At 45.1% G+C, this 13,462-nt stretch overlaps 1 protein-coding gene across 1 annotated transcript in view; it reads left to right on the top strand.

Moving 5' to 3' along the window:
• Positions 1–200: 200 nt before the first annotated feature.
• tenm1 (teneurin transmembrane protein 1) overlaps positions 201–13,462 on the top strand; it is a 192,607-nt gene continuing 179,345 nt past the window's right edge. Inside the window, exon 1 of the mRNA XM_084353147.1 lies at positions 201–622. The gene's annotated coding sequence lies outside the window, so the exon portion shown is untranslated. The remainder of the gene's footprint in view (positions 623–13,462) is intronic.

Below are 13,462 nucleotides of genomic sequence, written 5' to 3'. Positions count from 1 at the left end.
GAGGCCATATTAATGAGTCAGCATTCCGGCGCAGGACCACGGTGAAGCCATATGGCATCACCTGAATGAGTCTAACTAGTGATCCAGACGACCTCCCGACGAGTGGGAGCCTGCGCGCGTTTGTATCCGTGGCCGGTCTGTGCCACACCCCCTTCTCCTCGGTGCGGTGGTATGATCCGGGGATGCTGTTATAGCGGCACCGAGCCTCACCAGCAACAGCATCCCCCGTCAGCCTCCTCGGGTTCAACTGCGGCTAAACGCAGCGCGCCGGGCTCCCTGTCACACGGCACAGCGGAGCTGGCTCGCGTACAGCCCCTGCAAGGAGATCCCTTTTCCTCCCCGCGCAAAAATCGTTTCGTCGTCCTCTATCGGCATTCGAGAGCGAGCATCATCAGCATCAGCACCGCCGCCTCGATAACCCAGACCAGCAGGCACAGAGAGGTGTCTCGTTCACATTTCCTCTCTCCCCCACCACCACCACCTCCCTCTTCTTTACAGCAGGAGCACCGCGTCTCAAGCCTCATTTCTTTCCGGGGGGGGATTGCACAGTCAGTCAGTTCAGCGTTTTGCAGGCTTCCCATAGCATGGAATCGGACTAAAGGAATGGCTCTACGTCAGGAAGGTAAGCGACACGTTCAGTTCTGGCCTTTTAGCCGGGTTGAGATCGGCCACTGTGTCTGCCGGGCTAAACGAGGCTCAGACCAACGTGAGTTCACGGGATATGGTTATTATCAGCTGTTCGGATGTGCCCGTGCCGTGTTGTGGCCCGTGTGTGTGAGTGTGCATGCGTTCGCGAGTGACTGACTGACTGTGTGTGTGTGTGTGTGTCTGCGGTTTTTATGAAAATGATTGCGCCTCCTTTCATGAAGTGTGAGGACGCGGACTTTGCGCGAGTCCAAACAATGACAGCCCAGGTACTGTGCCGCTCATGTGTGTGCTTCAAGTGTCGCGTTGTCTCGGCTCAGCAGACGCTCTCGCAGCCCTGAGTTGTTTTTGCTCCAGTTGTGGCTCGCACACTCCATCTCCATCAGCTCGAAGGTAGCCTAATGATGCCAGCAGGCCACCGGAGATCCAGGGGGGTATAGATCTCTCTGACGCGCGCCTTCTGTCTTCCAACATGAACGCAGCCTGCCGGGGCCCGGGCCAGACGCTGCCGCCACCGCCAGCACGGGTCCAACAGGCACGTCAGGACAGGACACATCTCAACACTGTGACCTGCTTCATCCCATCACCTCTTCTTCTCACGTGCCTTCACGCACGCTGCTGTTGAAGCCATCCCCATCCCGACTAGATCATTGAACTGCGTGGCATTCCTACTCCGAGGGTAAATAATTAACACCAGCCAATGCATTTTGATAAATCATAATTATTGTGAAGGCAGGGAAAATTGCACCAGGATGGATATGCTCCAATAGATTTAAATTAGACCCCCTCACTCCTCTCCTTCACACTAGATTATAAATAATTGCTCGGGGTAAACCACTGAAGGCATATTTCCAATAAATAAATATTACATAAGCAAAACAAATAAATAAATATTCACATAAATCACATTTTGAGTAATTGACTAAGCGCGTTCCTTCCATTAAGGACAAACTCTCAAAAGCATCCCAGACTTCTCCTGCATTTCTTAACTCCAGTGTGGAATGTAAAGGAGAGATATGAAGATGTATTTGAAAATGCAAACGCATCGTAACCAGAAGCTGCATTTGCCAATGAGTCTTATACATGGAGCTGATGCACAGTACTGCACTCCAGCCATCTTTCAGAGGCTATGTTGACGTTTGGATTCTTTCACCCGTCAGACTTTTCCGCTTTCTGCTTTCCCTCTACTGTAATAGATCCACAATAAAATAAGAAAAAGAGCCGCTTTAATTACCACACACTTGAATGTTGTGTCAGTGTTGCATTGTGCGTCGCTGCCCTACCTGACGCCGCTCACAATGACGCGGGCGCCGGGCTTAGTTCCTCCACGGCTCGCACATTATTGATAGCGATGATAAAAATGAGGCAGTTTCTCTCTTTGCTCTTTGTGATTAATAGAGAGCATCTGTGTATGGAGGTTAGATAATACACACACACACACACACACACACACACACACACACACACACACACACTCTCTCCTGTGTCTTCTCCGCACACAAACACTCACAGTCACATGCACACAGGAGCAGGAGAGGAGGATGATGTATGGGAGCCGGGGAGGTTGATGATTGTAATCCTACATTCATTTCTCCCACTGTATTGCTACTGTAGTGTTGATGAGCTGTGTGTCATAGCCGGGGGCCGCTCGTGCTATTGTCTGCTGAAGTGTGTGTGTGTTGTTGTTGTCCGCATGTCGGATGGTGTTTCGGGCCCTGCGGGGCTGCTGCACCGACTGGAGGTGGTGATGAACAGTGAAGTGCATATTTTTGAATGGCACACCCATTATGGCAACGCCTTCACAATGAGAGGAGAGGGCTTTGAATTGAAATGTCAATCCACCAATTACGTTCTGCACCCGCACATGCCACTGATAAGGCATTGGCATTTCTGTCAGTCAACCCACCGAGCACATGACTAATCAATCAGCGAGATATTCAGGGTTTTACATGTTCACCCGTGCCAAAACACTCTGGTTTCATCATTTAGTGGTCAGCGGTCCCAGCTATGCTAATTATCTCTTTCAGCTGTTGCACACTCACTTTTTAATTTTCAGACTTGTTGTTGTTAAGCGTCTGCTGCATATGGCGTTTGGGAGATCCAAAGAAGCCGCTGAGCTCCTTGGCGTGGAGTCCCATCATTATTTCAGTGCAACTTCCTGACAATCGAGGCCCAGTGTGCCAACTCTGAGGAAGCTGCCGTTTTGCTGTCAGCTGCTTCCATTGTCCTGAGTCAAGAAACCACTAGCGAGAGAAAAGAAAAGAAAAAAAATCTTCGCTTGTGTCTAATAATTTGTGTTTTTCTGAGATTTGAGTGATATTGCATGGCCTTTGGATAGCGCAGAGCTGTGCGAGACAGCGGGGGAGTTCTTTTTGTTATCCAGGCCTGCATTATTTATGAATTTTCATTCCAGGAATGCAGTAGCCCCTGGCACTGTAATGCTCCCTTCTCCCATGGAAGCGCTCACCACACTTCCCTCATGCCCTGCAAGTTTTTCAGCAAAACTAAATTTCCTTAATAAAATTGGGGTCATGAATTAGTGAGAGGACAATGTGAAATGCATCAGAAGGTTGTTTATAATATTGAGTACAACGCTTAGTGCTGCAGTCAGAGTTTAAGCTCGCAGGCACCATGAGGCCCAGTGGGAGTTTTTATCCCTCTCTCTCTCCCCCTTCCCTCCCTTTCTCTCTCTTTCTCTGCATGTCCATCATATGGTTAGAATGTAATTGCTGGAAAAGCATAAAATGTGTCAGAGTGGTGGCCACCCCGCTGATAATTTCAAAGTAAGAGAGCCCGTGCCAGTCGGGGTAATCAGGCTGCTGGACCGCTAGACTTTCAAACACACACACACACACACACTCGCGCGCAGACACTTAGAGATGTAACCATTGTACAACTTCAAATATTTACCTTCTCGCTGCAATAGTGCTCCATCCTCAAGAGGAATTGTTTAACAAATCCTGCAGTGCTAATTAGGCTTTCTTCTATTCATTCGTCTGTGGTTGGCCTCTCTGCAGTGAGGAAATTGCCAGGGCTGCGATTAACAAAAAAGTGAAATACACAAGCAATATAATATCACCAAATGACCCCATAAAAATCTCATATCGCTGTATAGGCAGTGTTTACAGTTGTGTCTACAATTAGTGCACTTAGCAAAGCATTTTTGGCAATGTGACATTTCCTATTGATAATAAGCAGTGAATGTTGAAAGCTTTGGTCCAAAATATGGTCATTATTTTTTTATGTGTTGACAGCAAATTATAAACTGTCAGCGTAAATTCTGATATTGTTCAAATATGTGTTTCTTGGTAAATCTAATTTATTTCCAAAGAACGCGTTTTTAGACATAAATCTTTACTATAGACTCCATTTGTCTGAAACTGTGATGTTTTCAGTTTGCTCATTTTTGGTACCCTTTTCACCACGTAGCTCTCAGTTTTTAAAACATATTTCTCCATCAAATTATGCAAGCCTCCTTTGGGTTTTTTTTTTCTGTGATGGAGTATCCAAACACACTGTTTATTTTAGTTTTGGAAACAAAAGCAGGACCAACAGCAACAGAGAGAGGAACAGAAATAGTATCAAAACCAAAATCACCTTCAGTCACCAATGCCGCACACTCACACACACACACACACGCAGTATATGCCTGAGGCATTCTTCTTTAAAGCATTTGGCTATGTCTCAACTGGCATCTCCAGCTCTCTATTCTCCCTTGTCTTCTTCCATTGGGCTATGGGCAAGAGTCAGGAACTATATATACAGTTAAGAAAGAAAGGGGAATGTTATGTGAGATTTGTATTGTGAAAATTCACAGTCACAGCCTCCCCTCTCTCTTCGATAACTTCAAACTCTACTACCCACAGCCCCCCAACCCCCCATCCTTTGATATTCTAGTCAGAAGACAGCAGGATCAGAGCCACAAGAGGCTTACTGGTCAAGCCCACTCTACTTCTCTTTAAAATATGAGATTAATTTGTCAAGAGGGGTGTGCGTGCGTGTGCTTGTGTGTGTGTTTACGTGTGAAGAGGAGTGCTGATAGAACACACCTAGCTAAAGGGCTGATATGGGAGACTGATACTGAATTTTTGAGGACTTCATTTGTGTTGTTGTGTCGGACTGTTTAATTGGTAGGGCTGCAACAAACAATTATTTTCATTATGGATTTCTCCCCCGGATATTTTCTCAATTAATCGTTTAATTATTTGGTCTAAAATGTCAGCAAATTGTGCAAAATGTCCAACACGAGTTCCCGTAGTCTAAGATGATGTCGTCAGATCTCTTGTTTTGTGCAACCAACTGTCCAAAAACCAAGGATATTCAGTTTTCTGCCTTAGAAGACTTTTGAGAAGCTTGAACTTGTGAATGAATGCTGTTTTTGCTTGAAGTATGACTTAATTTTTAATCAACTATCAAAACTGTTGCAGTACAGCTGGGCAAAAAAAACGATATTATGTTGTTATCGTGATATGAGACTTCATATCGTCTCAGAAGTGTTGCCTTTTCCTGGTTTTAAAGGCCGCATTACAGTTAAGTTATTGAACCAGTCTTACCAGTCTGTTCTACATCTGTTCCACTTCTCTACTTTTAATTTCATATTCATTTCATTGTGTTCATATTTTGTCAAAGTACCAATAGTCATCCCGACAGTATTGTTGCAATATCGATATCCAGGTATTTGGTGATATTTGATTTTTGTCACCCAGTTCTAGCATTTATTTATTGTGAGGGGATTTTAATATAAGGAGATATTTTTGTGGTTTGTGATATAGCCCTGAAATGTTGCAATAATATTTTAAAGGTGCACTATGTAGTTTTGGGGAAATGTTAGGACAATTGAAAGGATTTTCACAACTAAATAAACAAACTGTCCTCAAAGGACAACATAGTTTCTGATGCTGATTGTTTATATTTGCAGGACCTTTCTATTCAGTGTAGCTACCTTTTTAGCTTCAAACTATGTTTTGGGGACCTTATTCCTGTTGAGGACGGCTCATTTGTATGGGAAGAAAAATGTTTTCTACATAGCTGCTTTTAAGGCCAAATCACTGAATCGTTATGTTGCAGTTAGTGGACAAATTGTTGCAGCTCTAATATTGCAAGAGGTTTCTTTCATCATGTCCACCATCTCTATAAATATTCCACACCCACATCAATGTTATTCTTATTCTGTTGTTTTATTCATGCTGCACTGGCGTTCATTTTATTTTGTCCACCCCTTGTTTTATAATATACACATGTGTACCACAAAGTGGGGCGACACTAGTTTAGTACATAGTGTGCCCATCATGGACCAGCCGATACAGAGGTGGACTGGTAGCTGGTACACTTCCAGGACACTGCTGAGGTGCCATTGAGCAAGGCGCGGTACTACAACAACCAATCACTCTGACATTTCTCCAATATCAATTGTGCCCAGGTGTATAGGTTTCTGTGTGTGCTCAGTGTAAAAAACCCTAATATGAGTGAAAAGATGAGTCTCCTCGAGGGGACGAATAAAGTAATAATTATCATTAAAACCTGTGTGCACTAATATCCAAGCAGATACGCCACACACACACACACACACACACTCTTGGCACACTATCTCTCTCAGACACACACAGAGAAAGCCGAAGCACACCTACAGGGACACATTTCTCACCGTGAAATTTTTATTAATCAGGACAGTGGACAACTTAAGAAGAAGAAAAATCAATTTTTGTTTCTTCCCCAATTTATTACCACATAAATTGTCCTTCACTTGAAAGTGCACGCCTTGGCTCTGCTGTCAAAATAATTAAGTTAAAATCCATTATATTTGCGTTGATTTTATCCTGCTTCTGTTGACACAGAGGACAAAAGGGATGTCGACGCTGGCCGGCACTTACTGACAAAGATGTACAGCAACTTTTCACCTTTAGCTGAATCAATGCGGGAAAATGGTCGGGGAAGGGTTCTGTCGAAGTCACATCTGAGAATATTGAGAAAAACTTTGCACATCATCAACATTAAGACAGCTAGCAATTAGACTCCTTTAGTAGCTTCTGTAACAAGGTGATTGATCTGGAAGCGACCTGACCATACACCTGCTGCGTTTGAGCTCACAGTGAAACATCACTACACACCTCAAGACCATGATTAATACCTCACTATGAATAAGTTGCATCTGCAGCTTTGTTGAATGCCTATGAAGTGATTTATTTAGCAACATAAAAAACAGTGACGGTATACTGTACATCTCTCCTCTAAACGAGTTCATCTGTTTCCTGCTGACTGGTAAATAGCCTCATGTGTATCATCAGTAATATTCATAGCTCTACTTTCTAGATGATCATGAATTATTAACTCATTTAAAAGATGAATAGCTCCAAAACGGTGCTTGATGCATCTCTGCTGGAAGCCATGCACACAATACAATACAGTACAGTACAGTACAGTACAATCCAGTTCAACATGTTTTTCGGCGTATTTGCAGGGGAGCTGTTTTGTTGTCAAGGTTTAATTTCAGAATGAGTCTTGATCCAGCGTGAACTCTGGGATGTATTTCAAGTGTGTGTATCGCTGCCCAAATTGACTTCTAACTGCAGAGACACATATTCTCTGCTGTTTGCCAGCCAAAACGCCAAGCCAAACTGCACAAAGAAAAGTGATTCGGGGCGAACAAATACCCCAAATCTACTCCAAGAAAATCAGTAGCAGCAGTGTGCAGCTATTTCTCAAGTAAAGCACACCTAATATATGTTGTCTCCAGATGTAACAATCCTGAAATCTGTATTTTGCAGCATTCGCTGCATGTCATCCTGACCCGATGTGCCTGGAAAAGGAATTGTTTGGAAAATTCATATTTTGTTCTCTTTAATGTGCTCAGGCGACACAATGATTCATCTGACAAGCAACGAAATGAGGAATGCAAATTGTTGAGGAACATGCCCGATGCGGTTCCACCGAGCAGATTTTAAGAAAGAAAAGGCTGCAATGAAAATAAGATACAGGGGGGAATGAAAACACATATTGAAGAGAAAAGTGCTTAAACTGACTCACTGCCATTTCTTAACTGCAAATACATTTTACAGTATGTGCTATTGATTTCAAGCTTAAATGATTTGTTTATCTGGAAAACTGCGACTCCTCTTCTCGCTGATATGCATCTCACACATGCAGAAGGCGAAAGGCTCCAGGGCTGAAAACATCATTTCGATTTCTAAGCGCTAACAACCTGTTTGAATTAACCATGTTTCTCTGCCAACGTAGTCAACTAAACTTTACAGCGCAACCTTGAGTTGCATTTACCTGCGTCTATACACTGCACAGGCAAGTGGAGAGAATGTATTCAGCCCCCACACATCTCTGTCTCATCATCTCACAAAAGAGCACCGATAGTTTGTTCCCGACTGAGTCCTGTGGCCTTTGTGAGAGCTGCTCCTCTCTTTGTAGAGAAGCCTTTTCCTGAGCGAGGCTGCTGAATGCCGTCTGTGTCCTCCGACTGCAAGAGGCCAGGAGAATCAGAGAGGAGGTGAGGACTGAGAACAGATCTAAGGGAAGGGAGGAGCCGCTGCAGGGAGCGCTCAGGAGACTTTTCTCAGCGGGAACATCCCCCAAATCCTCCCCCCTCTTACGTACTCCTGAGTTTTTTCCCAGATGACAAGCGTCACATCGTGGTGGTGTAGATGGGAGATTAGCCCACTTAGCATTCAGAAATCAATCTGCAATGCTGCTCAACAGCTACTAGTAGATCTTTTCAGCTACTCCTCTGCAGGGCTAATGCTCTTTACTCACTCATTTCTCTGTAATCAACAACTTCATAAAGGAGATGGGCAGGAAATACTGTCTAAATTGCTAATCACCAAATCCGATTTCTGGAATCAATGCCATTGATTCATCAATTAATTCTGCATTTGCAATGCTGCTTTGCTTTGGGTGTCGGAGGTTTTAGCGGTCAAATGTATTATTGAAAGAGGCTTTTTACCAAGCAGTGTCTGATGCAGAGAGCTTAGGAGGTTGTCAGTCTTGATGTAAAGCTTTATTTGCAAAGCGAGTTAGTGTGAACAGCCTTTTAGTCCTGCTAGGAGGACAGTGACATGAATTTATCTTGCGAGAGAGGAGGAATATCAAATGTGTTGAATAAGGCTTTGCCTTGTCAGGAATATTGATTACGTGGTTTTGGGCGGTGTCTCTTGCTCCGCGTGTTTGTCTTTGTGTCTGTGGCCGGACGCGCAAGTGAACACGTGAACGCACATGTGGGACATGCTCGTTCTTCTTGTGTTTTTTGTTTGCTCCTCTGCCCTCTGAAGTCAGCAGAGGGCTGATTCAGATTGGGATCAGAGAGAAGGAGCGTAAGTGGATATCATGAAAAGAAAGTGGTAGTCTGAACGGTAAAAAAATCTATACCTTCGTCAAGATCTAAAAGAAAGAAGAAAAGTTTTAACTGTAGTCGAGATATAAAAACAGCCTTTGAAAAGTTAAAGCTTTGCGACTGCCTCACTACAGGCCACTGTCAGAGGGCATGAATAGTGTAGGACCTTATGGATTTCTCCACACGGCTCAGGCACGCTGTGCCCATGTGGGATTCGACCCATGTCCACTATAAATAGTCAAATGGTCCAGGATGGCGTCACGGCTCCTGACAGCTCCTAACAAGAACCGATCTGGCTTCTGCGAGAGGACACACACACACACACACATGTGCACATGCACACTTTCTTTCTTCTGCTCCTTGGTCATGCTTTCATTCTGACTCCAGTGGGCACACACTGAGGCTCACTGGGCTTTTGTGTCACCTATATGATTTGATTTGTGCATACAAGCATTAACCTGAGGTGCTGCTGTGTGAGGAATAATGGAGGCAGGCAGTGCACTGGAGGCTGAATGGTAAAGACACTGCAACGGCGCATAGAAACAACGTGCAAGGGCACGCTTTGCCGAAAAGGCCAGGAAAACTGTGTTCATTCTCTATGGCGTGTGGGTGTTCGAGTGTGTTGTTTGTCGATTAGTGTGAAACGCTATAAGTGTGTGTGGGCGCAGGGCCTTTGAGTGTGTGTTCGTCTGTGGATGATTGTCAGTATGTGTTTCATCTTTGAATCTTACCAGGGATGCTGTACAGTATGTATGGTGAGGTCCAGGCTTGTGTGTGTGTGTGTGTGTGTGTGTGGGTATACACTACAGTATGTGTTCTGCCGGTAAACTCAGCATTAGCAGCAAGAGATTTCAGGCTTGGTCAGCTATGAAAGCACAACTACGTGACGAGAGTGCTGCCGCCGCCGACGCCCACAGATAGCTAGCCCTTATCCACTAATTAAAACCCTCTATCACTCCATGTCTCACTTGGCAATCTCTCTATCCTTCAATTCCCCCCATTTTCACTGTGAAATCTCTCCATCTCTCATTATCTATCCATCACTCTCTTTATCCTCGTTCTCCATTCATCCCTCCCTCCCTCCCTCCTCTCTGCAGGCACTGAGGGCTCCCAGTGGGCACTGTGCTGTTTTGTTGTCTTTCGGGTGGTTTAGGTATAACAGGGTCCTGTGGGTCCTTCAGGACCTCTCATCTGAGGTGTCCCTGTCATATGCCTGAGGAGCCGTGGTGGTGCTAACGAATAGAACAGATAGATTATTTTTAAGCCCTATCCCTGAATCTTTTCACACACACCCTGACTCCAAGAGAGGCATCCCTCTCTGACAGCTCACTGTTTACTCCCCCAGGACCTGTAGCCTGGATCTGCATTTGCAGCAACAGACTGCACACAACCCCGATTCTGTCTGATGATTAAGCCATCATAATGGTAGACAAAATGAATACCTGCAAACAACAGCGGTGTTGTCATGACTTCACTGCGTAGCATCTGCAGCAGTGACGAGTTAACGTTGTATATATCTCTCAAGGTTCCTCATCGACATTCCCGCGGTTTGCAAGGCCTGTTTAGTGAGCGGGATTAGGTCAACTCTGTGCAAACAACCTTCTCAAAAATGTGTAAAGGCCAGAGCTAACAACGATAGTAGCTTCCTACTCACTGGGGGTCTCCAGGCTGTTATGAAAATAAGACCTTCTCTGCATGGCAGAAATGCATTTGTAATCCTGGAACTATACTGTATCAATAATCGGAGAAGCTAATATTGTTGGATGGCACTCTGCTCTCCCAGTGCTCCTTGTTTATTTACCAATGTGAAACTCAATTTCACTGCCGCTGCCTGGCCCCAATCCTCTCCCTGCCTTTCTCTTTTTTTTCCCATTTTGCATGCTCTCGCTCCTCCCGTTCGTCATGATTTCGCCGCATTCGTTTGAGATTGAAAAGTGTAAATCGCTTTCGACTTGTCCTCATGGTCCTTGCCTTTTACACATGGCGATCTCCGCCTCGCCGATTGCGCCATTGTTGTTATTGTTGGACATCTGAGGGACTCCGCCCCTCTGGAGATGACTGGGAGCGTAAATCCTGTTTAAAAGCAACGGTGTATGTGAGCCTCTATCACTTCTCTAAGCAGATTTGCAAAAAAAAAACACAGGCCACTGGTCTGCGGTTGCAGTGTTTGAGCAAATGGATGGATAGGAGGGGATCAAGTGGGTGAAGAGTCCCATTAGATATTATTGTTACTGTGTAGCCATGGATTATCACTCCCTGTGTGCGAAAGAGAAAGTGATAAGAGACTGAAAGAACAGGGTTAGCAGGGGAGGAGGAGGGTAACAATGTAATGCGATGCATGTGTTTCACTCAGTGTTGTCACTTTGTATTAATTTTAAACCGAGCGGTGAAGAGTTCATTACACAGTGATGAATTATAGATTAGAATTAAATTAGAAATAAAATCACACAATAACATATACATACATTGTCACCGCATACAGGTGCTCACTGTTAATCCATTCGAAGCGCAAACAAACTGACGTGAGATGCATCTCAAATTTTCAACAGCTTTTTTTTTTTGTACTTTGCTGCATTTTGTCACAACAGTCTATCAATAAATAAGAGCCCCACTGAGACAAATACAGTACAGCACCGTGCTGTTAATACAGTAGGTAGGACATGCATAAATCATCGCAGTCTATGAATTTTACATACTTTGGTCTTGCATGGAGATGATTAAGATCAGTTGTTAGTATAGTGATGCAATCAGTTAAGCACTTAGTTTCACTCAGGGATCCCTCAGTGCACCGTGTGGTCCTCTGCTCCATGCGTATATAAAAAAATGATGAGAGAAACGATACAAATCTTGCAGCGAAGGTTTTGAAGATCTCTGTATAAAGAATAATCTCCTGGCATGGTGCTAATTACCTCAACATCCTCAGAACCTTCCAGGGCCATCCTTGTGTGTTTTTTATGACTAGCGACCCGCGGCTAGCTTTTTCCACCCACCACGCCCCAAGGTGGTGATTCCTCAATTACAAATCTAGGCTGGTGTTGCGCTCAGGTGGCACATGCTGACTTGTCCTACAGAACGCCCATGTGTTTTGTTTGAAGTGAGCTTGGCTCTAGGAAACAACCTCCAGGTTTTGACATCAAAACCAAGAATCAAACCCCCTAATGGGCACCCCACTGTGGGCTAGAATTAGCGCGAATAACCCCCGCCAGCAGGCTTACTTCTCTAAATGCGGGGGCCTCGAAGGACGAGGTGGAGGGAGGGGAGAGCGTGTAAGGTAGGGGAGGATGAGAGGGAAGGAGGAGGGAGAGCAGAGGTGGACGGATGGTGAAAGAGGAGTGAAAGAGGGGAAGGGATTAACCAGGAGAGAGGTGTGTTTTAAAGGAGGCCAGACGGTATTTCACATCGCAAAACGTCAATATACAAGCAGGACTACATGTACGAGGCGAAATGTTCACCAGGCAGCCTGTGTGTGTGCAGGGAACAAGATGGTGCTCCCGTGTGCAGGATTGCATGCTTTCATTCTTGCATGTAAGCGAGTGACAGACATAAAACGGGACAGAGAGCCTCTGTAGAGGCAGACAGTAGTCAGTGCCTGCAGCAAGCTCAGAGCTCACAGGGTAATGTATACTTGCTCCTCGCCGTACCAGAGAGAAGGTGACACCAGTCAATCCCATTCTGACAGGGCAGCTGAGATAATAGGGGGCTTTGATTCCCAGCAATAACTCCTGCCAATCAAAATGAAAGGCATCGTGATTGCAGGGGAACCACAAGTGTGTGTGTGTTTGTGTGCATGCGTGCGAGTCGTAGGAGCTTACAGTATGCTGGCTGCAGCGTGGCTAAGATGATTGGATGCAGAATGTGGTCACGTATTTTAAATGCATTGTTGCGCTTTGTGTAATCATTGAGGAGAAAACACAAGAAGTGGATGGAAAGGGAGACAAGCGAGGATTGTTACAGATCATCTGCGCTATGATAATGTCTGCAGGGGACGAGGGCGTGTGTGGGATGAACGTGCGAGCAACTTGGCCCATTTTTTGACTGTTCGCTGTCAGGGGTCGGCCGGCGGTTCGTGTGTGCGCACGTAAACTGGTCCGTGCGTGTGCATGCATGCGGGGAATGAGGCGGGTGAACGCCAGGCCAGGGGAAAGAGTCTTTCAGGTGGAATAAAAGCATTACTGCGGTGGTAGAAAGGTCAGCTGTAAACTTGTATCAGACTAGTGGTGATCACCCTGTGCTGCAGATCTCTGAGGTATTGAGCAGGCACGCTCTAATGGCTTTGATATATGGACTACAGGACTCCCTGAAGAGGTCAATACCATAGCACTTTGTCTCTATGAGCAATGACCCTCTCAAGCTCCATTTAGAAGCTTTATATCTGCAGGAAATAGGCTGGAAAGGCCTCGGGCAGGGCACGTTGAAAGAGAACTAATATGAATGAAGTATTTTCTAATCACTTCTTCTGTGCTCTAATCGTCGTCCCAATCA

This window comes from Pagrus pagrus (genome assembly GCF_965226575.1).
Source record: "Pagrus pagrus genome assembly, chromosome: 5".
NCBI lineage: Eukaryota > Metazoa > Chordata > Actinopteri > Spariformes > Sparidae > Pagrus > Pagrus pagrus.
Note: the sequence above shows the minus strand (reverse complement) of the source record. Positions and strands in the feature narration are given on the sequence as shown.